Source organism: Hippocampus comes, unplaced genomic scaffold (genome assembly GCF_001891065.2).
Source record: "Hippocampus comes isolate QL1 unplaced genomic scaffold, H_comes_QL1_v1.1 scaffold396, whole genome shotgun sequence".
NCBI lineage: Eukaryota > Metazoa > Chordata > Actinopteri > Syngnathiformes > Syngnathidae > Hippocampus > Hippocampus comes.
Genome location: NW_017804809.1, coordinates 33,727 through 38,594, shown reverse-complemented (window position 1 = coordinate 38,594; position 4,868 = coordinate 33,727). Strand labels below are relative to the sequence as shown.

Sequence of the window (4,868 nt, the reverse complement as noted above, 5' to 3'; positions counted from 1 at the left end):
TCCTGGTGTCCTTCTGAAGAGTGTAAATGAGGCGGACAGAGAGGCTCCAAGCAGCAGCTCATGTCAACACTTGACAACAAAAAGTGTTGGAATCGACCAGGGAGAATCAAAAGCAGATGGCCTCTTACCTCCACGATCAGATAGTGACAACACGTCGTCAAATGCAGATGATGATGATGAGGAGGAGGATGAAGATGAGTTTGAAGGTGATCTGACATATAACACACACAACAAACCCTGGAAATGTTCTCCCTGTGGGAAAATGTATGCTTGTAAAGGTGCTTTGGAATTACACATTAGACAACACACTGGTGAGAAACCGGTCACCTGTTCAGACTGTGGCCGGAATTTTTTTTTTGTAAGGGAATCTTAACAGGTCACACAAGATCCCACACTGATGAGAAACCTTTTTCCTGTTTAGTTTGTGGCCAAAGATTCTCTCAAAAGGGCAGTTTAAAATGTCACACAATAACCCACACTGGTGAGAAACCTTTAGCATGCACTGACTGTGGGCAAAGATTCTCTCACAAGGGACACTTAAGAATACACACAAGAACACACACTGGTGAGAAACCTTTTGAATGCACCAACTGTGGGCAAAAATTTTCTCAAGAAGAAAACTTAAAACGTCACACAAGACCACACGCTGGTGAGAAACCTTTTGCCTGCGCAGTTTGTGGCCAAAGATTCTCTCAAAAGGGCAGTTTAAAATGTCACACAATAACCCACACTGGTGAGAAACCTTTTGCATGCACCGACTGTGGGCAAAGATTTTCTCACAAGGGAAACTTAAAAAGTCACACGAGAACACACACTGGTGAGAAACGTTTTCCCTGCACACTTTGTGGCCAAAGATTCTCTCACAAGGGAAACTTACAAACGCACAAAATTACCCACACTGGTGAGAAACCTTTTGAATGCACCAACTGTGGGCAAAGATTCTCTCTGAAGGGACACTTAAAAAAAAGCACACAAGAACTCACACTGGTGAGAAACCTTTTGCATGCACCGACTGTGGGCAAAGATTTTCTCAAGAAGGAGCTTAAAACGTCACACAAGACACACACTGGTGAGAAACCTTTTGCCTGCACAGTTTGTGGCCAAAGATTTTCTGAGAAGGGAGGCTTAAAAATACACACAAGAACACACACTGGTGAGAAACCTTTTGCCTGCGCAGTTTGTGGCCAAAGATTCTCTCAAAAGGGAAGTTTAAAACGTCACACAATAACCCACACTGGTGAGAAACCTTTTGCATGCACCGACTGTGGGCAAAGATTTTCTCAAGAAGGAGCTTAAAACGTCACACAAGACACACACTGGTGAGAAACCTTTTGCCTGCACAGTTTGTGGCCAAAGATTTTCTGAGAAGGGAGGCTTAAAAATACACACAAGAACACACACTAGTGAGAAACCTTTTGCCTGCGCAGTTTGTGGCCAAAGATTCTCGTGGAAGAATCACATTAAGAATCACAAGTGTGATGATGAGACAAGCAGTTATCATTGAAGTTTTCACTTCTCATCTGAGCAGGTTTCAGGTTTGTGTGTGCCAAGGCTGATTGTATTTTATGTACCTTCTAACTGGTGCTGAAGTTTTCTTTTCCTTGAGTGCATTGAAAAGTTGTTTTTTTTTTTCCGGGTGTAATGAAATAGAAAATGTAGCATTTTCATCAGGGTTATCATACTTTTGGAATCTCCATGGGAGTTAGTTTTCATTTGGTTGTGAGTTGTGTTTTTTAAATGTAGTTTGTTGTATTCAGAGGAGGTTTGGTCATTTGTATTAGTTTTTTTTTCCTCCTCAAAACTCAACAGTCCTTGAATCGTATGAAATGTATTTTGTCTTCAATTTTGCTCCATGTGCTTATTCCTCCCCACCCACCTGCTGTCAATCACCTTCGGAGGTGGTCAGAGTTGAATGGCCAGTTGTGATGTGGAGTTTTTTTTAATGAGCAACGAAACAATAGTAATCTAATCTGTGCACAAAATGCTAATTTGCGTTGATTTGATATAAATGTTAGTGTCTCTATCCTGTTTCATTTGGGCCATGAATAAAATATTTCAAATGTCAGTGTAATTACTTTTTGCATGTTATGCTTTAAAAAAAATTAAGTAGAACTGAATATTCACTCACTTTGTCTCAGTGTGAACATTTCTGTGTTCAGTATAATTGTCTTTTGTCCGCACCGCTTCCTGGCAAACCCCTGGACTTCTTCTGATCCAGTATGTGCCACACACTACCTCTGTGCTCAAGGTCTGGGAGCTCCCCTTTCAATAAATGCTTTGTCGTGCCCCCCCACACACACACTCTCCGCACTACCTCTGACAGAAATGAATATTCTGTTTTGGTTTATTTTACAGCATATTTAGCAAAATTATTTTCCAAAATAGGGCAGCCCGGTGGTCCAGTGATTCGCGCATCAACCTCACAGTGCAGAGGTCGTGGGTTCAATCCCGGTCCCGGCCTACCTGTGTGGAGTTTGCATGTACTGCCCAGGCCTGCGTGGATTTTGTTCGGGTAGTCCGGTTTCCCCCCACATTCCAAAAACATGCATGGCAGGCTGATTGAACACTCCAAATGTGTCCCTAGGTATGAGTGTGAGCGTCGATGGTTGTTTGATCCAGAAAAAAAAAAGTTATACTGTATATCTGATTAATTTGCATTGCGTTCACTGTGCTGGACAGGTTTTCATGTGCGCTGAGAGTGTGCGACCAGTCTGCAGTTGCGCAGCTTAAAGGGAACATTGGTGCCGTTGCAGGTCAAAGTAAATCTAAATGAAAGGTATGGCAAGCCATCTGAATATTTATTCCACATCCCTGATGTCTCTGGCAAGCCATTTGAACATTTATTCCACATCCCTGATGTCAGACATTTGTGTGTTACACTATTTCGGTCTTCTTCATCAGTACTTGAAGGGTGACAGCTCCTATCACCAACAGTGGGAAACCTCTTGAGGCTGTCGACAACTTTACTTACCTGGGCAGCCTGATCAGCACTGACAATGGCGCGCAGAAGGACATCAAGGCGAGGCTTGCAAAGGCGCAGGGAGCATTTGCCAGGCTTCATGCCATCTGGAAGTCCCGTCAATACAGTCTTCACACAAAGATCCCTCTGTACAACAGCAACGTGAAGTCTGTATTGCTGTATGGGTCCGAGTGCTGGAGAGTGGTGATGACGGATATGAAGAGAGTGGAATCTTTTCACAACAAGTGTCTCCGCAAAATCTGCTATATATTCTGGCCAAACATTATCTCCAACCGTGATCTCTACACGTTGACTGGAAGCCAGAGTATAGTAGGAGAGATCAAGCGTCGACGATTCCGATGGCTGGGGCACGTATTAAGGATGGAGGAAAACCGCATACCGAAAGTAGCGCTGAGATGGACTCCACTCGGAAAGAGAAAGAGGGGACGGCCCAAAACCACATGGCGCCGAACTGTGATGGCGGAGCTGAAAGAGAAGGATCTCACATGGGGACAAGCCCAACACATCGCCAGAGACAGGGCACGATGGATAGAGTTGACTGAGGCCTTATGTCCCAGACAGGACGAAGAGGACTGAATGAATGAATGAATCATCACGAGTTGGACAATCAGCTGCACTCGTGATGCACTTTGTCGTCCAAGTTTTATTTCACATATCCTGTTCTCCGGCGAGGCAAGTGTTGCCATTGCTTCTTGTTCCTGTTCTTCGGCGAGGCAAAGGTCGCCGTCGCTTTTAGTTCCCGTTCCCTGGCTAGGCAAGCCTTTGGACAACTTTGGCACGTCCGGGTTCCGTCCCTTGAGGGAAAGGTACTGTCATGATTCGGTTTGGGACCAACAGGTGGCACTGTAGGGCTCCCCCTGCAGCTGCACACCAGTTGGTCGTTTGGTAGTTAGTGGCATAAAAGGACTCCCGCCCGACCATTCATTGTCGGGTCATTGTGGCTGTTTGTATGCTACTGTCATGGTTGTTCTCAGTTATGTTTCGGTCATGGTTTTGTTTTGGCTTCAGTCATGGCTTTGTTTGATACTTTGGATTGTTTTTGGTTTTTTTCTTTCATGGTTCGGTTCTATAGTGATGGGAAAATGAAGCCTCATGAAGCAATGAGGCTTTCCATCCAACTGGTTCGTTCCTGGGCCAAAGCATCATGAGGCTTTATTTGTACTATTGCGCCATCATGTGGAAAATAAATGTCATGACAGACAGTGATTAAAATGATACCATGGATTTGATGTTGAGGTAAAATCGGGCCAAAAAAAATCCAGCCCGACCCGGCCCGCTGGTATTTAAGCCCGACCCGGCCCGAGCAAGACCAATTAACTTGATTTGCAGGCCCGAGTCCGAAGCAAACCCGACATTTCCTGGTCTGGTGGTATGACCTTGGACCCAGACACTCTCTTCTCCTCTGAGAGTTCGACGGTGGCATCATTAAATGAGGACAGCACCTGCAGACTCTCAGATATGAGCCTCAGCTGGTGGGATGTGAGTGGGGCAATGTCAGTGTGTAGGCCTGCCAGGGGTGCTCCTACGGCTTCCCTGAGGTTGTACATGCATTGCAACATGTGGAAGATGCTGTTCCAGGGTGTCTCCACCTGAAAATAAAAGGTCATTATTGTTTGAAAGGGGAGTGGAAGCAGTTATGGATGTCAACTTACCTCTTGAATGAGCTTCAACATAGGCTCTGTCGGCTTCATTTGCTCCTGCACCTGTGTCAGCCTGGTCTATAAAAATAAAATAGGAAACAAAACATTTTTCAAGTCATTCAGCATTAAATTGATTACTGCTGTGCAATAAAGGAATTCACCTTTGCAGTGGTACTGCTTTTGAAGTAGCCAACTATCCTCCTACACAGGAGGCCCAATTTAACGCCAGCCATGTTCTCAGCTGTATG

At 44.8% G+C, this 4,868-nt stretch overlaps 1 long non-coding RNA gene across 1 annotated transcript; it reads right to left on the bottom strand.

The window, feature by feature from the left end:
* Nucleotides 1–453: 453 nt before the first annotated feature.
* On the bottom strand, nt 454–1,851 carry LOC109511741 (uncharacterized). Its single transcript, XR_002167384.1, has 3 exons — nt 1,329–1,851; nt 1,163–1,246; nt 454–490 (listed from the first exon to the last, which is right to left on the bottom strand). It is a non-coding gene; the product is annotated as an uncharacterized LOC109511741 (long non-coding RNA).
* Nucleotides 1,852–4,868: the final 3,017 nt, after the last annotated feature.